Consider the following 24907-nt stretch of genomic DNA (forward strand, 5'->3'; position numbering starts at 1 on the left):
AAAGTTAGAAAAATGATGTCTACATAATATTTAACATATGTCTAACTTAGGCCTCATGCACACGACCGTTGTTTGGGTCCGCATCCGAGCCGCCGTTTTGAGGGCTCGGATGCGGACCCATTCACTTCAATGGAGCCGCAAAAGATGCAGACAGCACTCAGTGTGCTGTCCGCATCCGTGCCTCCGTTCCCCAGCCCCGCTAAAAAAATATATTGCGGACAAGAATAGGCATTTATATTGCCGGCGCCGGTTCCGTTCTGCAAATTGCGGAAAGCAACACGGGCGGTTTGCGGACCACAAAAAACGGCACGGTCGTAGCCTTTAACTTTTTTTTGTGTGGTAAGACAGACTTAAAAGGGAGTCACATGAAAATCTTTTTTTTTTTTAAAGCATATTGGAATGTAGGGATGGTTCCTCGAAAACTACACTTATCTTTCCTGCACAAACTCAGTCCTCTAAACCAGCAAAAAGCGTATTTAAAAAAATAATAATAATGAGGTTTTAAGTCCACGATGGGAAGGGTCAGCTCAGTTGTGTGCACCATAGCATTTGACAAACCCTGACCCTGTCTCATTACTGGCAGAGCTATGGGGCACCAAACTGAGCAGGACATTTTATATGTGTGTGGACGATTTTTATCCTTGTTATATTCTATAACAATAATATGTATTGATGCTGACTACTGGTGTGTGGCCCTCAGTGTTCATTCTGGCATCCGATAAGCGTATCTGATTGTTAGCTTTTGGCTCAGCAGTGGATGTGCTACACCCAGGGCTGGTCATACTCACTGCTCTGGCACTCAGCCAAAGAAAGGAAGCAGCAGCAAGTTCTGGAAGAAATATTTACAGCAAGTCAAGGGACGGAAGTGTACAGTGCAGAGTATCCTGAGCTAGAAGAACTGCTCTCAGTGTCCTCATAACCAGGGGCTGTGTTATACTTGCTCACTGTCTTCACTTGTTGAGGGGGAAAATCCTTTGGAGAAAAAGAGGATAAACTAGTAAGTAACTTTTTAAGTCATCTGCTGGCATCTGGCTTCTCTCTCTACTGTCTTTCCATCTACTGCTGTGCAATACTTCAGATCTCTTCTCTGTCCACCTCAGACACCTAGGATGATGAGCACTAACTATAAACATTCATGATACTTTCAGTAATTACCAGAAATATCATCTCCATTCATCTGCTCGTATTACATACCCCGCACATACCTTTCAGATTAGATACACCCCACATACCAGAGTACAACTTTCAGCGTTCGCTACATCCCAAAATACCAGACGAGGGCTCTCAAGTTTGATACACCCCTATAACAGAGAAACACCCCATATACCATAGCAGAGCTTTCTGATTAGATACACCCTAAATGCCACAACTGAGCTATCAGGTTATATACACCCCAGATATAGAAGGAAAGATTTTGGATTAGATGCACGTCCCACATCTTAGAGGAGAGCCTTCAGACTGGATACATCCCACATTCCAGAGGAGTTTTTAGATGAAATACACCCTACAGATCCAAGGAGAGCTTTCTGGGTAAATACACCCCAGTTATCAGTTAACTGTGAACAAAAGTTTATCTATCTGAGCTTAGGGTTTGTGTTGACTCCGCTTTAACAAATGTGGGTGTGTGCTTTTAAAGTGACACGTGTATGGCATTTCACAACAGATATACACGAAATAGAAAACCGCCACCCAGTCTTCTAAAACACATCTGAAGCAATTATCAGCGCCATGTTCAGATGTCTATATGTGACCCGATGATTTTGCATTTGTTACCCACTTGAATTCATTTATGTATGTTTGTTTTCTTGAATGCAACCTTAGACAAAATCCATGAGACTCGTAAAGAGGAACAGATGTGCTATGTTTCCAATAAGATTTGTTAGAATCACTGACGTGGTAGTGCAGGGCGTGTGCACATCCCTACCACCATCAAGTCACTCATACCTGTAGGATGAGGGCGTTTGGTACACAGTCAATAGCTAGTTTTATTATCTTTTTTGTTAGTTCACTTTTTTTATACCGTATTTAATATCAAGCTAATAAAAGTTATATTTTAACATAGCCAAATATATCTGGGACAAGCTGGGTAGTTGGCCTATTTAGGCTGTTTTGTGAGTAAAGTTTTTTGTGAGTAAAGTTTTTTGTGAGTAAAGCTTCCAATAATAGGGAATAGCTGCAAAAACTGTGTTCACTTGCCTGATTGAGTTGGGAAGGATTTTTTTCCCCTAAAATGAGGAAAATAGGCTTCGACTTCATGAGTTTATTTTTGCCTTTCTCTGGATCAATTTAGCAGCTTATGGGCTCATTTACACAACCGTATGTATATGTCCACAATTTTGCTGAACGGATGCAGACCCGTTCATTTCAATGGGCCGCAAAAGATGCAGACAGCAACTGCGGACAAGAATAGGCATTTCTATCATAGGGCTGGCCATGTGCGTTCCGCAAAATGCGAAAAGCACACGGCCGGTATCCGTGTTTTGTGGATCCCCAATTTGCGGACTGCAAAACACATACGGTTGTCTGAATGAGCCCTAACAGGCTGAACTGCATGGACTTATGCCTTTTTTCAGCCTTATAAACTATGTTACTGACTTAAATCAAAAGGACTCCTTAAAAGCTCATTTTATTTCATTATCTAAAGGATCTAAAGTTATAATTGTGAACTTAACTCAATACAAGATACAATACACATATACATAAAACGGTGGAATAATTGTCCAGAACGAGTGGATGGGGGTATAGAGGGTACTAAGCAGGGAAAGTTTTCCCTACAAAGGCCCTATCTACCCCTCAGCCCGGGGGTATCCCCTAGTGGTGGGGACCCTCCGTCCTCGTTCTTGGCCTGTATTCCCCTAGTTCACCCTGAACAAATAAAGATACTTATATCTTTATTTGTTCAGGGTGAACTAGGGGAATACAGGCCAAGAACGAGGACGGATAGATAACAGATCTATTATCCTTGTTTTTCATACATACACTTGGTCCCTTGGACATACGTATTTCTCTTTTTGCCCTTTTCAAGCACATTCCAGGACTCCCCCACAGCTCGACACGCCCCGAGAGCTCCACAGGCCAGGAATCCATTTAAAAAAAAGACATACGGCTACGTATTCTTAGTGCATTTTATAGCAAAGTCAAACATTTCCTTGGTTCCCTCACAGTTGTGATTATATGAAGATCCATCTTAGGATCACATTATAAGGACTATGAATGCAATAGAATATAAACCATTATTTTCATAAAACTTTAGCCTTACAATAGGAGGCCAGCGATTACTATGCCGATGAGAAGGTGAAATAGGCAGCAGTCACCACCAGTGGTGTAACTACCAGGGTATTAGATGGGGGCCATCAGCTGAGGGTCCCACCGTCCCTAGTAAAGGATCCTGAAGCTGTGTGAACACTCTGTTTACCTGCCAGGATGGCAAAATAGTCAGGGTGGTTTTATCTTTAACCACTTCCAGACTGGGCCATTTACCCCCTTCCTGACCAGGCCTAATTTTGCAAATTTGACGTGTCACTTTATGTGGTAATAACTTTGGAAGGCTTTTACTTATCCAGGCCATTCAGAGACTGTTTTCTTGTGACACATTGTACTTCATGTTAATGGTAAATTTGAGTCAATATGTTTTACCTTTATTTATAAAAAAATTGAAAAGTTAACAAAAATTTGAAAAAAAAATCAGTTTTCTAAATTTTAATCTCTCTGCTTTTGAAACAGATAGTGATGCCTCATAAAATATTCATTCATTAACATTACCCATATGTTTACTTTATGTTGGCATCATTTTAGTAATGTAGTTTTATTTTTTTAGGACGTTAGAAGGTTTAGAATTTTAGAAGCAATTTTTGAAATTTTTAAGAGAAATTTCAGTCAGCTTTTTTAAGGACCAGTTCAGTTCTGAGGTCACTTTGTGGGGCTTACATAATTGAACCAACCCATAAATGACCCCATTTTAGAAACGACACCCCTCAAACTATTCAAAACTGGTTTTAGAAATGTTGTTAACTCTTTAGGTATTCCATAGGAATTAAAGCAAAATATAGGTGAAATTTCATAATGTAACTTTTTTTGCAGATTTTCCATTTTAATCAACATTTTCCTTGAACACATCAAGGGTTAGCAACAAAACAAACCTCAATATGTATTACCCTGATTTAGCAGTTTACAGAAATACCCCATATGTGGTTGTATACCCCTGCATGGGCACACCACAGGGCACAGAAGGCAAGGAGAGCCATGTGGTTTTTGCAGGGCAGATTTTGCTAGAATGGTCTTTGGGCGCCATGTTGCATTTGAAGAGACCCTGACGTAACCCCACAGTGAAAACCCCCAAAAAGTGACATTTTGTAAACTACACGACCCAAGGAATTTTTAAGGTGTGTAGCGAGCACTTCACTCAACAGGTGTTTTATCGAATTTTTAATACTTGGGTGTGAAAATGAAAAATAATTTATAAATTTTTTTACAGGAAAATTGTGCTTTTTGGGCGATATTTTCTTTTTCACAAAAGATAACAGGAGAATATCCACCCACAATTTGCTACCTAATTTCTCCTGAATACAGTAAGACCCCAATTGTGGACGTAAACTGTTATTTGGGGATACGCAAGGGCTCAGCAGGGAAGGAGCGCCATCTGGATTTTCTAACATGGAATTTTCTGTCATGGTTTTTAAGAGCGATAACTTTTTTTTTTTTGTTCAATGAGATTCGTGAGGGCTTATTTTGTGCAGTACAAGCTGTAGTTTTTATTGGCTCCATTTTGGGGTACATTTGGCTTTCTGATTGCTTTTTATCTGGTGTTATTTTTCAAATTTTTTTTTACACCGAGGTGATATTATAGATCCGGTCATTACGGATGCAACGGCACCAAATATGTCTAATTTTTTTTTTTTTTACGTTTTACACAATAAAAACATTCTTAGAAAAGAAAAAAAATCATATTTTTGTGTTGCCATTTTCTAAGAGCCATATTTTTTTCATTTTTCTGGCTATAGTCTTGTGTCAGGGCTTGTTTTTTTGCGGAACGAGGTGACGTTTTTATTGCTGCCATTTTGTGATACATACGAATTTTTTATTAATTGATATTATGTTTTTTTTTAGGTGAGGTGACTAAAAAAACTTGGCATAATTTTTATTTGTTTTTTTTTACACCGTTCACTCGATGGGGTAGATCATGTGATTTTTTTTGTAGAGCCAATTGTTACGGATGCGGCGATACCAAATATGACTATTTTTTATTTATTTTTTTACATTTTAGAAGAAAAATCATGTATTTTCATAGAGCCATATTTTTTTATTTTTCTGGTTATGGTATTGTGTGGGGGATCATTTTTTGCAGGATGAGGTGACGTTTTTAATGCTACAATTTTGGGATACGTACAACTTTTTGATTGATTAACATTATGTTTTTTGGGAGGTGAGCTAACTAAAAAATCTGTTTTGGTGTAATGTTTATTATTATTTTTTTTAATCTACTGATGTAGTAGATCATATGATATTATTATTATTATTATTTTAGAGCTGGTTGTTGCGGACTTGGTGATACCAAATATGTCTATTTTATCTTTTTTCTTCTATTTTTAACATCTTTTATATAACGGATTTGTAAAATGTCAAAACACTTTATTTTTTTATTTTTTTATACACTACACTTTGTGTCCCCCAAAAGGTCATACAAGACCTCTGGGGGACATTTAACTTCATTTTTTAAAATTTTTTTAAACTATTGATTTCTCCTGTAACTGGGGATGACATTCCCGAGTTACAGGGGAAATACACCCACCAGAGAGGCTGTACAGCAAAATACAGCACTGTACAGCCTCAGTGCAGGGATGATCGAGGTCTGTGGAAGACCTGACAGCTTCTTCACTCCCCCGACCCTGGCTGTCACGTGACCACCGGGACAGGAAGCAGCAGATCGCTTCCTCAGCTGTATACACAGGGCCCCTTGAGCGTTGTGTATACAGCGATCTAGAACGCAGGGACACACAGGAACGGTCCCTGCCTTCTCTCTGCAGTGCCCTGCTGTCACGATTAGCGTTTAACTAGGTTCTGTGAGGAAAAATTGTTGAACTTGATGTACTTGTATTATGTTTATTATCATGGGCCATATTTCTCTAAGATTTTGTTTTATCAAAATAAAATGAAGAAACATCATACACTGGCATGAGAAGACAATATGTGTGTTTTGGCATGTTAGTAGTTGTGATTTACAGAGTGGCCTGGTATTCACCCTTTAACCTTTATACAGGGATCTAAACTTCGCAGCAGGGGAACTACCAGGCCGCTACCTCCTGGAATAGTCTCTGAGTGATGGCTGACCCATGGGGGTCAAGAGAGACTGATGAGGAGCACTTACAGATCAGGCAAAACTGTAGTCAGGGAAAGGCAGAGGTCAGGGCAGGCAGAGTACATAAAATCCAATACATAGTTTGTGGCAGCTCAGGATCAAAATGGAGATCAAGCAGAGGTCTTATCAGGCAGTGAAGGGTCCAATCATGAAAACAAGCAGGAGTCAGTACAAGGGTAGATGAATGTAGATACAGCAGACCTTTGCAGGACATTAGCCAACTAGAACCTATTGCTCAGGCAACCTTCCCACAGGAGAAGATACCTTAAAGGGGTTATCCCACTTTGCATTTTCATACTTACCTGCTGCCTGCGCGCCGTTCACTTCCTGGATTCTTGAAGTCCTCTCCCGGCCGCGCCGCGCGCTGGACTGAACGCGCACGCCGCCGCGCATGCACCATGGTGACTTATTCCTGGCCATGTATAGTACAGAGCCGGCATGCACGTTTGCGGCTCTGTACTATTCTGGCCAGGAAGAAGTCACCATCGCGCATGTGCGGCGGCGTGCGCGTTCAGGACAGCGAGCGGCCCGGCCGGGAGAATAGAAGGAGTCTTCTGCGCAAGCGCGGCCACAGGGATTCCGAAGAAGAGCGGTGGCCGTAACCAGGGGAGACTGAATGACAACAATGAGGTAAGTGGGGATGAATTTTCTCGTAAACGGTCGGAATGGGTTAATCAAATATATTTACAAAAATAATCACTGTCAAATCATTAACAGATTTAACAGTGATCATTATGATGGGATAACCCCTTTAAGTACCCAAAGGTGGCCATCCAAAGGAACATGCATGCAGTAAGCAGACTGCAGCCTCAGCCTGGTGTCCTGGCTTGCTGGAGACTGGAGTGCCGAAGTGGTTGAACAGAATAGTGTCAGCTATGGGCAGCTGTAACACATAACCAGATTCTACCCTCACTGTCTCCTTCCCATCGTGGGCAGGGTCCTTTCATCCTCTGTACCAGTCTGATAAATTCATGCATGTTTTATGCTATGTATCTATACCACTTTTTTGGATGTGCAGGATCTTGGAATTAATGGTGCTTAAAGGGTTTCTGTCACTAGAATTTTCAGTATTAAACTGGCTGACCTTAGCGATGTGCTAATGTCAGCGGCACCTAACTCTGCTATTCGAATGATTACCTGTGCCCCCATTACTGTAGAATTCTTACTTTTATAGTATGTAAATAAGCCTCTAGGAGCAGGGGGGGTGGGTTGCTTGTGTTGATTGACAGGGCCAGGCATCGTTCGGATCCTTTTGCCTGCCCTGTGCCCTGGGGAAATCTCCCGCCGTTCGGAATTCTGCGTAGGTGCGGTGAGGGAAGGACGCTCGCAGGCTGCCAGCTTCCTCACCGCGCCTGCGCAGAATACCGAATTTAGTGATCCATTTATTTCCGTTTTGATTTCACACAACCACATCCTAATGCATCCTGATGTGCAAAATCAAAACAGATGCGTTTAACTCATGTTGCAGGTGGGTCCAGATTGACAGAAGGAGCAGCCACACAAGTAGGCAGGTCCAGCAGAAGTAGACGGGGTCAGCAATACCCTAGTGCAGTGATGGCTAACCTCTGGCACTCCAGCTGTGGTGAAACTACGACTCCCAGCATGCATCATTCATTTATACAGCCAAGCAAGTGTGCATCTTGGGAGTTGTAGTTATACCACAGCTGGAGTTCCGGAGCCATCACAGCCCTAGTGCAGTACATAATACTGTCCCAGCAGAGCCATATTGTTGTAGGGGCCAGCTATTATGATGGGACAACCATTTTAAATGGTGATGGCAGCCTGAGATCATTTACTCATATCACTAGATGTAAGAAACAAACTAAAGGCACTGCATGAAAATCAAGTGTGAACACCCAGCCTCAGGCAGTTCTGCAAATAGTTTATCTATTGGCATACAAATATTAAAATATCGTGAGTCATATTAATAACGTGAACTGAAATGAGCACTTCACACGGTTGTATGTGATGTCTGATATAGAAGCGCCATATCAAGGAATCCCGAGTAAGGGCTCATGCACACCAACGTATTTTCTTTCCGTGTCGGTTCCGTTTTCTTGCGCACCATATACGCAACGATTCATTTCAATGGGTCCGCAAAAAAAAAACGGAAGGTACTCCGTGTGCATTCCGTTTCCGTATGCCCGTATTTCCGTTCCGCAAAAAAATAGAACATGTCCTATTATTGTCTGCATTACGGACAAGGATAGGACTGTTCTATTAGGTGCCAGCTGTTCCGTTCCGGAATGCACACGGACGTCATCCGTATTTTTGCGGATCCATTTTTTTCAGACCGCAAAATACATACGGTAGTGTACATGAGGCCTTAATAGAGCTTTTCCCCCAAATTTCAAAATCTCCAGCAAGAAACAATACAACACTGCCGCAGCAGCCTGCACAGAACAGCACTGACCGTTTTGGTCCCCCCCCCCACTCTTCCTCTTGTGCTGTTTTCCTAAAACAATGTCAGTGTGAACCCGGACTGCACAATCTATACTGATTGGAGACATCTCTGTACAATGTACCATTACATTTTCACATACTATCAGGGAAAGTTATCAAACTGGTATAAAGGAAAACACAGCAACCAATCAGAATCCACCTTTCATTTTTCAAAGGAGCTCTGAAAAATAAAAGGTGGAATCTGGTTGGTTGCTGTGGGCAACTAAGCCAGTTTTTTTTTACACCCCTTTTGATAAATCTCCCCCTATAACTGAACCCGATGGACCCCAGTCAATCGGTTTCGCCCTGTTTTCCGTCACTGCCCTGAATTGTATCTCTCTGATCCTATTACAGAACAGATAGCTGTAATTTTGCTAAACCCTGCTGTATTATATATAGAAGTGATTGTCTGCTATATGTCATTGAAGAGGTGCTTTTTACAATTGTTACTGAACTTCCTTCCCTGTTCCTTGGAAACCTTATCATGTGTTTGCTCCCCAAGGTCACAGAGACCTTAACATTACAAACGTGACCAATCACGGCACCGCCATGGTACAGAAAGTGGTTAGTGCACAGAAAGTCATTCCTTTACATCAGTTACAGCCCCCGAATAAATAGAAATTACACCCTTGTAATGTGAACACTTTGCCTGGGCATGAGGCAGTGTAACATGGCTCCTCAGATTCAGATAAACCGTGGAGCTTTTGCTCCCTTCATTTTCTATAATTGAACCCCATAATTTTTTATTAGGTACTAGCAGAAGGACCCGGCTTCGCACGGGTATATTTCATCTATTTAATTTTATGTTTCCATGTGTCGTAAAAAGATATCAACAAAATTCCCCATAACAGTGACTTCTACGGTACCCGCCCCTTTGACAATGACCGCATCTTTAACAGTGACCTGCACAGTGCCTGCCCCTTTAACAGTGACCTCCACAGTGCACGCCCCTTTAACAATAACCGCATCTTTAACAGTGACCTGCCCCTTTAACAGTAACCTCCACAGTGCCCGCCCCTTTAACTGTGACCTCCACAATGCCCGCCCCTTTAACACTGACCACCCCTTTAACAGTGACCTTTATAGTGCCCGCTCCTTTAACAGTGACTTCCACAGTGCCCAGCCTTTTAACAGTAACCTCCACAATGCCCGCCCCTTTAACACTGACCACTGCTTTAACAGTGACTTCCACAGTGCCCGCCCCTTTAACAGTGACTTCACAGTGCCCGCCTCTAACAGTGACCTCCACAGTGCCCACCCCTTTAACAGTAACCTCCACAGTGCCTGCCCTTTTAACAGTGCCCGCCCCTTTAACAGTGACCTCCACAGTGCCCACCTCTTTAACAGTAACCTCCACAGTGCCTGTCCTTTTACCAGTGCCCGCCCCTTTAACAGTGACCTCCACAGTGCCCACCTCTTTAACAATAACCGCATCTTTAGCAGTGAACTGCACAGTGCCTGCCCCTTTAACAGTGACCTCCACAATGCCCGCCCCTTTAACAGTAACCTCCACAATGCCCGCCCCTTGAACACTGATCTTTATATTGTTTTATATTGTCCACCCCTTTAACAGTGACTTCCACAGTGCCCACCCCTTTAACAGTGACTTCCACAGTACCCGCCTCTTTAACAGTGACCTCCACAATGCCCACCCCTTTAACAGTGACCGCCCCTTTAACAGTGACCTCCAAAGTTCCCGCCCCTTTAACAGTGACCTCCACAGTGCCTGCCCCTTTAACAGTGACCTCCACATTGCCCTCCCCTTTAACAGTGACCTCCGCAGTGCCTGACCCTTTAAAAGTGACCTGCACAGTGCCCACCCCTTTAACAGTGACCTCCACGGTGCTCGCCCCTTTAACAGTGACCTCCACATTGCCCGCCGCTTTAACATTTACCACCCCTTTACCAGTGACCTCCAAAGTGCCCGCCTCTTTAACATTGATCACTCTTTAACAGTGACCTTCATAGTGGCCACCCCTTTAACAGTGACCTCCACAGTGCCCGCCCCTTTAACAATGACCTCCACAGTGCCCGCCCCTTTAACATTGACCACCACAGTATCCGCTCCTTTAATACCAGTGACCTCCACAGTGCCCGCCCATTTAATAACAGTGACCTCCACAGTGCCTGCCCCTTTAATATGACTGACCTCCACTGTGCCCGCCCCTTTAAGCAGTAAAGAAAAATGGCTGGGTTGTTATGGAAACCTGGAGTAAAACTGTGTTTATGGCAGTTGGGATTTGAAGAGAAAGACTTGCAGGCTTTCATTGGCTAATGTGGGTAATTTTTGGGAATATCTCAGGAACGGTACGTCCTAGAGAGCTGAGACCCGGTCTAAAACCTTCCCGGACACCTGATGTACCTGTGTGCTAAATTTGGTAAAGATCGGTCCAGTCGTTTGGACTCGCGTAAAGAACGTCCTTACAGACAGACAGATGTCTAGACAGACAGACAGAAATTCATTTTTATATATATGAGACTAGCATAAGGGGTCGGCTTCGCACGGGTATATTTAATCTATTTCATTTTATGTTACCGTGTGTCGTAAAAAGATATGTTGACAGTTTCCCCCATAACAGTGACCTCTACAGTACCCGCCCCTTTAACAATAACCTCCAAAGTGCCCGCCCTTTAACATTGACCTCCACAGTGGCCGCCCCTTTAACATTGACCTTCAGAGTGGCCGCCCCTTTAACAGTGACCTTTACAGTGCCCGCCCCTTTAATAGTGACTTTCACAGTGTCCGCCCCTTTAACAGAGACCTCCACAGTGCCCGCCCCTTTAACAATAACCTCCAAAGTGCCGGCCCTTTAACATTGACCTCTACAGTGGCTGCCCCTTTAACATTGACCTTCAGAGTGGCCGCCCCTTTAACAGTGACCTTTACAGTGCCCGCCCCTTTAACAGAGACCTCCACAGTGCCCGCCCCTTTAAAAGTGACTTTCACAGTGACTGCCCCTTTAACAGTGACTTTCACAGTGACCGCCCCTTTAACAGTGACTTTCACAGTGACCTCCCCTTTAACAGTGACTCCCCTTATAGTAATGTACTCTTCATTTATGCCAGTTTTCAGAGCTGTCATAGATTTCTGTTTAGGCGCACAGGCTGCCAAAGGAAATGCCTAATTTATAACGACACATGTGCGCCTCGTCAGAAATTAGGTGCATCTTCCGGCGGCACAGGGGATATCGAGATTGGTGCAGAAAGCGCCTGTCTTGATAAATCTCCCCCTAGGTTTCTACATCTCCTTTTTTGGTGTGGTCCCAAGCAACATGTCAACACAAAACAGGGGCTCTGCTGAGGCCAGACAGACCATACAGCGCACAGACCACACGGAGGACACAACATAATGAGCAAAAACTATACTGAGGACAGACCATACTGAGGACAGACCATACTGAGGACAGACCATACTGAGGACAGACCATACTGAGGACAGACCATACTGAGGACAGACCATACTGAGCACAGGCCATACTGATGACAGACCATACTGAGGACAGACCATACTGAGGACAGACCATACTGAGGACAGTCCTTATTGAGGACAGATCATACTGAGGACAGACCATACAGAGCACAGACCATACTGTGGACAGACCATACTGTGGACAGACCATACAGAGCACAGACCATACTGTGGACAGACCATACAGAGCACAGACTACTGTGGAAAGACCATACAGTGGACAGACCATATGGAGCCTAGACCATACAGAACACATACCATACTGATGAAAGACCATACTGTGGGCAGACCATACTGATGACATACCATACAGAGCCCAGACAATACATAGCACAGACCATACTGAGGACAGACCATACTGAGGACAGACCATACTGAGGACATACAATACAGAGCCCAGACCATACATAGCACAGACCATACTGAGGACAGACCATACTGAGGACAGACCATACTGAGGACATACAATACAGAGCCCAGACCATACATAGCACAGACCATACTGAGGACAGACCATACTGATGACAGACCATACTAAGGACAGATCATACAGAGCACAGACCATACTGATGACAGACCATACAGAGCACAGACCATACTGAGGACAGACCATACATAGCACAGACCATACTGATGACAGACCATACATAGCGAACACCATACAGAGCACAGACCATACTGAGGACAGACCATACATAGCGAACACCATACAGAGCACAGACCATACTGAGGACAGACCATACTGTGGACAGACCATACGGAGCCCAGACCATACTGAGGACAGACTATACAGAGCACAGACCATGCAAAGCACAGACCATACAGAGCACAGACCATACAGAGCACAGACCATACTGAGGACAGACCATACAGAGCACAGACCATACAGAGCACAGACCATACAGAGCACAGACCATACAGAGCACAGACCATACTGAGGACAGACCATACAGATCACAGATCATACTGAGCACAGGCCATACTGATGACAGACCATACAGAGCACAGACCATACTGAGGACAGACCATACAAATCACAGACCATACTGAGCACAGGCCATACTGATGACAGATCATACAGAGCACAGACCATACTAAAGACAGACCATACTGAGGACAGACCATACTGAGGACAGATCATACATAGCACAGACCATACATAGCACAGACCATACTGATGACAGACCATACTGAGCACAGATCATACTGATGACAGACCATACAGAGCACAGACCATACAGAGCACAGACCATACAGATCACAGACCATACTGAGCACAGGCCATACTGATGACAGATCATACAGAGCACAGACCATACTAAAGACAGACCATACAGAGCACAGACCATACTGATGACAGACCATACAGAGCACAGGCCATACAGAGCACAGGCCATACAGAGCACAGACCATACTGAGGACAGACCATACAGAGCACACACCATACTGATGACAGATCATACAGAGCACAGACCATACAGAGCACAGACCATACAGAGCACAGACCATACAGAGCACAGACCATACTGAGGACAGACCATACTGAGGACAGACCATACTGAGGACAGATCATACATAGCACAGACCATACAGATGACAGACCATACATAGCACAGACCATACTGATGACAGACCATACTGAGCACAGATCATACTGATGACAGACCATACAGAGCACAGACCATACAGAGCACAGACCATACAGATCACAGACCATACTGAGCACAGACCATACTGATGACAGACCATACAGAGCACAGGCCATACAGAGCACAGGCCATACAGAGCACAGACCATACAGAGGACAGACCATACTGAGGACAGACCATACTGAGGACAGATCATACATAGCACAGACCATACAGATGACAGACCATACATAGCACAGACCATACTGATGACAGACCATACAGAGCACAGATCATACTGATGACAGATCATACAGAGCACAGACCATACTGAGGACAGACCATACAGAGCACACACCATACTGATGACAGACCATACAGAGCACAGACCATACAGAGCACAGACCATACTGAGGACAGACCATACTGAGGACAGACCATACTGAGGACAGATCATACAGAGCACAGACCATACAGATGACAGACCATACATAGCACAGACCATACTGATGACAGACCATACTGAGCACAGATCATACTGATGACAGACCATACAGAGCACAGACCATACAGAGCACAGACCATACAGATCACAGACCATATTGAGCACAGACCATACTGATGACAGACCATACAGAGCACAGACCATACAGAGCACAGGCCATACAGAGCACAGGCCATACAGAGCACAGGCCATACAGAGCACAGGCCATACAGAGCACAGGCCATACAGAGCACAGACCATACTGAGGACAGACCATACTGAGGACAGATCATACATAGCACAGACCATACAGATGACAGACCATACAGAGCACAGATCATACTGATGACAGATCATACAGAGCACAGACCATACTGAGGACAGACCATACAGAGCACAGACCATACTAAAGACAGACCATACAGAGCACAGACCATACAGAGCACAGACCATACAGAGCACAGACCATACAGAGCACAGACCATACTGAGGACAGACCATACTGAGGACAGACCATACTGAAGACAGATCATACTGATGACAGACCATACAGAGCACAGACCATACTGATGACAGACCATACAGAGCACACACCATACTGATGACAGATCATACAGAGCACAGACCATACAGAGCACAGACCATACTGAGGACAGACCATACTGAGGACAGACCATACTGAGGACAGACCATACTGAAGACAGACCATACTGAGGACAGACCATACTGAGGACAGACCATACTGAGGACAGACCATACTGAGGACAGACCATACTGAGGACAGACCATACTGAGCACAGACCATACTGATGACAGACCATACTGAGGACAGACCATACTGAGGACAGACCATACTGAGGACAGTCCTTATTGAGGACAGATCATACTGAGGACAGACCATACAGAGCACAGACCATACTGTGGACAGACCATACTGTGGACAGACCATACAGAGCACAGACCATACTGTGGACAGACCATACAGAGCACAGACTACTGTGGAAAGACCATACAGTGGATAGACCATATGGAGCCTAGACCATACAGAACACATACCATACTGATGAAAGACCATACTGTGGGCAGACCATACTGATGACATACCATACAGAGCCCAGACAATACATAGCACAGACCATACTGAGGACAGACCATACTGAGGACAGACCATACTGAGGACATACAATACAGAGCCCAGACCATACATAGCACAGACCATACTGAGGACAGACCATACTGAGGACAGACCATACTGAGGACATACAATACAGAGCCCAGACCATACATAGCACAGACCATACTGAGGACAGACCATACTGATGACAGACCATACTAAGGACAGATCATACAGAGCACAGACCATACTGATGACAGACCATACAGAGCACAGACCATACTGAGGACAGACCATACATAGCACAGACCATACTGATGACAGACCATACATAGCGAACACCATACAGAGCACAGACCATACTGAGGACAGACCATACATAGCGAACACCATACAGAGCACAGACCATACTGAGGACAGACCATACTGTGGACAGACCATACGGAGCCCAGACCATACTGAGGACAGACTATACAGAGCACAGACCATGCAAAGCACAGACCATACAGAGCACAGACCATACAGAGCACAGACCATACTGAGGACAGACCATACAGAGCACAGACCATACAGAGCACAGACCATACAGAGCACAGACCATACAGAGCACAGACCATACTGAGGACAGACCATACAGATCACAGATCATACTGAGCACAGGCCATACTGATGACAGACCATACAGAGCACAGACCATACTGAGGACAGACCATACAAATCACAGACCATACTGAGCACAGGCCATACTGATGACAGATCATACAGAGCACAGACCATACTAAAGACAGACCATACAGAGCACAGACCATACAGAGCACAGACCATACTGAGGACAGACCATACTGAGGACAGACCATACTGAGGACAGATCATACATAGCACAGACCATACATAGCACAGACCATACTGATGACAGACCATACTGAGCACAGATCATACTGATGACAGACCATACAGAGCACAGACCATACAGAGCACAGACCATACAGATCACAGACCATACTGAGCACAGGCCATACTGATGAAAGATCATACAGAGCACAGACCATACTAAAGACAGACCATACAGAGCACAGACCATACTGATGACAGACCATACAGAGCACAGGCCATACAGAGCACAGGCCATACAGAGCACAGACCATACTGAGGACAGACCATACAGAGCACACACCATACTGATGACAGATCATACAGAGCACAGACCATACAGAGCACAGACCATACAGAGCACAGACCATACAGAGCACAGACCATACAGATCACAGACCATACTGAGCACAGGCCATACTGATGACAGATCATACAGAGCACAGACCATACTAAAGACAGACCATACAGAGCACAGACCATACTGATGACAGACCATACAGAGCACAGGCCATACAGAGCACAGGCCATACAGAGCACAGACCATACTGAGGACAGACCATACAGAGCACACACCATACTGATGACAGATCATACAGAGCACAGACCATACAGAGCACAGACCATACAGAGCACAGACCATACAGAGCACAGACCATACTGAGGACAGACCATACTGAGGACAGACCATACTGAGGACAGATCATACATAGCACAGACCATACAGATGACAGACCATACATAGCACAGACCATACTGATGACAGACCATACTGAGCACAGATCATACTGATGACAGACCATACAGAGCACAGACCATACAGAGCACAGACCATACAGATCACAGACCATACTGAGCACAGACCATACTGATGACAGACCATACAGAGCACAGGCCATACAGAGCACAGGCCATACAGAGCACAGACCATACTGAGGACAGACCATACTGAGGACAGACCATACTGAGGACAGATCATACATAGCACAGACCATACAGATGACAGACCATACATAGCACAGACCATACTGATGACAGACCATACAGAGCACAGATCATACTGATGACAGATCATACAGAGCACAGACCATACTGAGGACAGACCATACAGAGCACACACCATACTGATGACAGACCATACAGAGCACAGACCATACAGAGCACAGACCATACTGAGGACAGACCATACTGAGGACAGACCATACTGAGGACAGATCATACAGAGCACAGACCATACAGATGACAGACCATACATAGCACAGACCATACTGATGACAGACCATACTGAGCACAGATCATACTGATGACAGACCATACAGAGCACAGACCATACAGAGCACAGACCATACAGATCACAGACCATATTGAGCACAGACCATACTGATGACAGACCATACAGAGCACAGACCATACAGAGCACAGGCCATACAGAGCACAGGCCATACAGAGCACAGGCCATACAGAGCACAGGCCATACAGAGCACAGGCCATACAGAGCACAGACCATACTGAGGACAGACCATACTGAGGACAGATCATACATAGCACAGACCATACAGATGACAGACCATACAGAGCACAGATCATACTGATGACAGATCATACAGAGCACAGACCATACTGAGGACAGACCATACAGAGCACAGACCATACTAAAGACAGACCATACAGAGCACAGACCATACAGAGCACAGACCATACAGAGCACAGACCATACAGAGCACAGACCATACTGAGGACAGACCATACTGAGGACAGACCATACTGAGGACAGACCATACTGAAGACAGATCATACTGATGACAGACCATACAGAGCACAGACCATACTGATGACAGACCATACTGAGCACAGATCATACTGATGACAGACCATACAGAGCACAGACCATACTGATGACAGACCATACAGAGCACACACCATACTGATGACAGATCATACAGAGCACAGACCATACAGAGCACAGACCATACTGAGGACAGACCATACTGAGGACAGATCATACAGAGCACAGACCATACTGAAGACAGACCATACAGAGCACAGACCATACTGAGGACAGACCATACAGAGGACAGACCATACTGAGGACAGACCATACTGAGGACAGACCATACTGATGACAGACCATACTGATGACAGACCATACTGATGACAGACCATACTGAGGACAGACCATACTGATGACAGACTAAACTGAGCACAGACCATACTGATGACAGACCAAACTGAGCACAGACTATACTGAGCACCAATATTTTCATGGACACTGTTCTACTCAGCATTTCATACTAAAGTACATGTATGCTTTGAGTCTACTGTGACTATGAACCCAATGGGCAACCAGACATCTCAATCCCCCCTTGCTGGGCATCAAAATTAGTAAAGAAAAGTGATGCTCTCTACTAACAAGATTCTTAATTGCGAGCAGCCAGGAAGCAAAGCAATTCTTAATCAAAATCTGTGATCCATGGCACAGGCCCAACACTGAAAGCAATGTAAATCCAGTACACCAAGCTGACACTGTTGAGGCCCATGTAATGCTATGTGAGGACAATAATGTAGCATACACCATTGTATTCTTGATTGTCTGCACTCCTGTGATGGTAACGGACATCATCCAGCCCTCGCTGTACAGGATCATTATTGGCGGGGTGTAAACCCTTTATGTTACTTATAAACGCCAGTTACAAGGAACTTCTGCTTTCTAGGATCCCAGGAGAATGAATGAATGCAGTGATCTCTAACAGGAAGTGACTTGCAGAACAGCTCGGTCGTATTAACCCAATCTTCCCCGTCTCTGCAGTTTTCTCTGGTTGCACACTATCTTCAGGCGACTGTGCTCTAATCGCATTGTCCAAAAACACTTTTTTTTCCTATAAATTGTTCATAGTTTTCTTTCCTTTGTTTCCCCTCCCCAGAAATTAATATTTCTAAGGTACAGAACAGCTTGGGTCCAGCAGTCTGTATTTTATATGTGTAGGTTTTTCTGCCCAGGGATCCTCCATCTAAAACTTAGCTACAAAAGTGTCTATTGTACTCCTCTATTGGCAACCTTCTTCTCACAAGCAGGAATGACGACTTGCTAGTTTCTGTCTGCTGTATTAGGCTAGGTCTACACGACGACAATAAGCCGCGACTGCAACGTGACAGTCACTGAAAAATCCATCTCAAATGGGTTTTCTTCGACTGTTGCGTCGCAGTTGCAGCATGCGACACCATAGACTATCATTATAAAAATTGCAACAAAATGTTGCACGACAAATGTTGTCGTGTAGACCTAGCTTTAAGCTGGGCACACACATTAGAAAAATGTTGGCTGGATCTACCAACTTCAGTAGAACTGGTCAACCATCTAATGTGTATGGGGTGTCTAAACTTTCTCCCAACACCAGATGTCAGGGAAAGAAGGTTAGGGCCATTTGATTTGAAAATTCTTGATCCTTCTGTTTACAAGGGCAATAAAGGTGCTTGGCAGTGCGGCCTCGCCCCATTCATGCTTAGCCAGGCATGAGTTTGGAAGTTCTGGTATAACGGGGATGCCCAACCTGCGGCCCTCAAACTGTTGCAAAACTACAACTCCCAGCATGCCCAGACAGCCTACAGCAGGGCATGATGGGAGTTGTAGTTTTACAACAGCTGGAGGGCTGCAGGTTGAGCATCCCTGTGGTATAAGATCTGTCAGAAAAGAGTTAAAGTGAATGGCCAACCATAAGGCCCATAGGACAATTGGCACATGTAAAGGGCTTGTTAATCAGGTGATTGCATCTTTCATACAGCACCTAAAGTCCTCGTTTGTCAACAGCACATCACCTAATGTAATAGGGATGTGCTCCTAACAGGAAAACTGTATGGGGCGATCACAGTAATGTTCACCCCATACTTCTCCGATGATTGAGTGGGCAATGATTGGGAGCAAATATTCCTATGAATGTTCGTTCCCGGCCATTGCCCGCTATATTGGCCTGTGTAAAATGGCCCTTAGTTTCTTTGTTCAGGTTACTGTAGGCATCATTACTATGATCTATTACTATGTACATTTTTGTAGTTTTAATGATTTCTATTCTTTCTTCTGCAGGTATACAATGGCCACCTGTTCTTGTATTCTGTGGTGCATATTTTGGATTGTAGTCCTTATTTTCTTGGCCTGGCCACTCAGCATCTTTTTTGGAGCTCTGTATGGGTTTCTGGCACCCCTCACCACCTGTGTGGGACTGGACCAGGTGACAGACTTGTTGCTCCAGGGGGTCAACCTGGGCAGAACCTGTGCAGAGTACGCACGTACAGGAAAATCCCTTTGCTGAGCGGATGACGTGGGCTTTCTACAACTTGATCAATGCTTCATCTCAAGTCACTAAAATTTCTAAGACTTACAAGACCTTTCACCCGTCTGTCTGAACAGTGATATTAACAACTTTGCCGATGAACACCAGCGGCTCTATCTGGGGAGTATATGTTTGGGACTTCTCCAGATGAGGGTTATATGTACCTTTTGTATTACTTGCCTTGTTTTGTATTAAATACATTTCCAATGGTCGTTTGTAGAAGTTCATCATAAAAATTAAGGTAATCGGCATCAGTCTTCATGTTTTATTTCACTTCTCGTTGAGCTAAGCACACTTACCATGATATATAAGTTCATTATGAACCACGGCAGGACCAAATGGCTTATAAAGATAATTCAAGATAAAAGATTTTCAAAGGAAACTCGATCACTTGACTGGAGCAAACAGAAAAGTAAAGGAGCTGACATTGTGACGCCTGCTATCTACAGCAAGTGTCCAGCTAAACAAACTGCCCTCCAGGACCCCAGGTGCCGACAGGTGTAGAAAACAGGTGCTGGGGCCCGAAACAACTGTATGGTTATATATACTCACACACAGATCCTGGGCAGGTCTGAAAATGAACCCTTTGTGACCAAGAAATGAAATAGAAAACACATGAGATAGACACTTAAAGGGGTTGTTCCATATAAGACATGTATGACATATCAATAGGATATGCCATAAATGTCTGATAGGTGTAGGATCAACCTTTGGGACCCAATTAATTCTGAAGAATGGGTCCCAAAGTGAATAGAGAGCACAATACACATGCACAACATCCTGTTTATTCTTTGCTATGGGACTTCGATACATAGCCAAGCGAGCGCACTCATCTACTTTCGAAAGCCCCATCATCATGGGACTTCCAAAAACAGTTGAGCTAGTGCTCTATTTCTTAAAGTCTCTGAAGTGGTGAATGGAACGGTGGTCATGCATGCGCAACTTGCTCTCCATTCCCTTTGTGGCCTCATCCTTGTAATAGGAGCGGGTCCCAGATGGTTATTGCATTTCCTATTAATATGACAATGGATATAAAAAGTCTACACACCCCTGTTAAAATGTCAGGTTTCTGTGATGTAAAAAAAAGAGACCTATGATTTCAGAACTTTTTCCACCTTTAATGTGACCTATAAACTGTACAACTCAATTGAAAAACAAACAGAAATTTTTTAGGTAGAGGGAAGAAAAAATATAAAAATAAAATAATATGGTTGCATAAGTCTGCACACCCTTAAACTAATACTTTGTTGAAGCACCTTTTGATTTTATTACAGCACTCAGACTTTTTGGATATGAGTCTATCAGCATGGCACATTTTGACTTGGCAAGATTTGCCCACTCTACTTTGCAAAAACACTCCAAATCTGTCAGATTGTGAGGGCATCTCCTGGGCACAGCCCTCTTCAGATCACCCCACAGATTTTCAATCGGATTCAGGTCTGGGCTCTGGCTGGGCCATTCCAGAACTTTAATCTTCTTCTGGTGAAGCCATTCCTTTGTCGATTTGGATGTATGCTTTGGGTCGTTGTCATGCTGAAAGATGAAGTTCCTCTTCATGTTCAGCTTTTTAGCAGAAGCCTGAAGGTTTTGTGACAATATTGACTGGTATTTGGAACTGTACATAATTCCCTCTAGCTTAACTAAGGCCCCAGTTCCAGCTGAAGAAAAACAGCCCCTTGGCATGATGCTGCAACCACCAGGCTTCACTGTGGGTATGGTGTTCTTTTGGTGATGTGCAGTGTTGTTTTTGCAACAAACATATCTTTTGGAATTATGGCCAAAAAGTTCAACCTTGGTTTCATCAGACCATAACACCTTTTCCCACATGAGACTTCAGATGTGTTTTTGCAAAATGTAGCCTGGCTTGGATGTTTTTCTTCGTAAGAAAATGCTTTCGTCTTGCCACTCTACCCCATAGCCCAGACATATGAAGAATATGGGAGATTGTTGTCACATGTACCATACAGCGAGTACTTGCCAGATATTCCTGCAGCTCCTTTTATGTTGTAGAGGTTACCAGACCAGTTTTCTTTTCATCAAATTTGGAGGGACCTCCAGTTCTTGGTATGGTCACTGTTGTGCCATATTTTCTCCACTTGATGATGACTGTCTTCACTGTGTTCCATGGTATATCTAATGCCTTGGAAATTCTTTTGTACCCTTCTCCTGACTGATACCTTTTAACAATGAGATCCCTCTGATGCTTCGGAAGCTCTCTGTGGACCATGGCTTTTGCTGTGGGATGCGACTAAGAAAATTTCAGGAAAGACCAACTAGAGCAGCTGAACTTTATTTGGGGTTAATCAGAGGCACTTTAAATGATGGCAGGTGTATGCTGACTCCTATTTAAAAGGATTTTGAATGTGATTGCTTAATTCTGAACACAGCTACATCGCCAGTTATAAGAGGGTGTGCACACTTATGCAACCACATTATTTTAGTTTTTTATGTTTTCTTCCCTCCACCTAAAAGATTTCAGTTTGTTTTTCAATTGAGTTGTACAGTTTATTGGTCACATTAAAGGTGGAAAAAGTTCTGAAAGGATTTATCTTTGTCTCATTTTTTTTACATCACAGAAACCGGACATTTTAACAGGGGTGTGTAGACTTTTTATATCCATTATATATATATATATATATATATATATATATATATATATATATATATATATATATATACACACACACACACACATTCATATAAAAAGTGTAAATCCGTATAAAAAGAAAATAGATAAATAAATGAATATAGTGTAAATACATATACATTCATATGAAAAATGTTAACCCATATAAAAATAAAATAGATAAATAAATATAATGTAAATACATATATATCCATATAAAAAATTATAATCTAATATGGCATGAAAACATAAAAGCAGGTTCATAACAATAAAATTCACTACTAATTGTACCAATGAGGGGATAACCCCCAAGAGCCAATATTAAAATTGTGTGGTCAGAGGAGAGATTATATTATACTTTTTTATATGGATGTATATGTATTTACACTATATTCATTTATTTATCCATTTTCTTTTTATACGGATTTACACTTATATATATATATATATATAGATACATTTATTTTTATTTTTAGACTTGATAAAGGGGTCATGCACCCCAAAACACGTCATCTTTGAATAAATCTGAATTAATTTGACTCCTGGTTGTGGTTCTGCGCCATGTGTTCTCATGCTCGCTTGATTTCTATGGTCCAGCGCTTCTCTAGTACTATTATTCACCCGACCGTCGGCCTGGCTCCCGCCCAAGGTTATTGGACAAGTCGAGTTGCACCAACCAGTAACTCTCTTCATTTGGACTTTATTGTGGTTGCGCCCAATTTGGTGCAACACAAATACGTGAGGGCATTGTGAGGGCATTGTTAATTGACGTACTCACCCTATGAGCGCCTTTCTCTCCCTTTTTGCCATTATTTGCTATAACAATCAGTTGTCAGTGGGTGACCTGTTTTATTTAAACAACAGGAATATAAGTCTGATCTTCACAACATGTTTATGGAAGTGTACATAGCATGAACAAAGGAGATTTCTGAGGACCTCAGAAGAAGAGTTTTTGATGCTCAACAGGCTGGAAAAAGTTACAAAACCATCTCTAAGAGTTTGGACTTCTCCAATACACATTTAAACAAATTGTATAAAAATAGAGGAAATTCAGGACCATTTTTACTTCCCCCGGGAGTGGTCGACCAGCCAAGATCATGCCAAGACCAAGAAGTGTAATAGTCTACAGGGTCACAAAGGAACCCAAGGTAACCACTAAGCAACTGAAGGCCTTTACCACATTAGCTAATGTTAATGTTCATGAGTCCACCATCAGGAGGACACTGAGCAACAATGGTGTGCATGGCATGACTGCAAGGAGAAAGCTGAAGCTCTCCAAAAAGAGTATTGCTGTCCATCTCCAGTTTGCTAAAGATCACCTGGACAAACTGGAGGGCTACTTGAACAGTTTTGTGGACGAATGAGACCAAATAAAAAGTTTTAAGTTTAAACAAGAAGCATTATGTTTGGAGAAAAGAACAAGCTGCATTCCAGCATAAAAACCTAATCCCATCTGACAAACATGGTGGTAGCATCATGGTTTTACATCCTGTTTACAGGGGTTGTCCAGTTTCAGAAGGGAATAAAAAGTCATCACTCATTACCTGCCCTAAAACGGAGTTAGCGTGTGACATTTGTGAGGCCTGGCCTAAGC

The 24907-nt window shown here is 43.5% G+C and overlaps 1 long non-coding RNA gene across 1 annotated transcript; it reads left to right on the forward strand.

Moving 5' to 3' along the window:
• The first annotated feature begins 820 nt into the window (after nt 1–820).
• On the forward strand, nt 821–20938 carry LOC120981875. The gene is made up of 2 exons (XR_005774803.1): nt 821–997; nt 20441–20938. It is a non-coding gene; the product is annotated as an uncharacterized LOC120981875 (long non-coding RNA).
• The last annotated feature ends 3969 nt before the right edge of the window (nt 20939–24907 follow it).

The sequence above is a fragment of the Bufo bufo genome, chromosome 11 (genome assembly GCF_905171765.1).
Source record: "Bufo bufo chromosome 11, aBufBuf1.1, whole genome shotgun sequence".
NCBI lineage: Eukaryota > Metazoa > Chordata > Amphibia > Anura > Bufonidae > Bufo > Bufo bufo.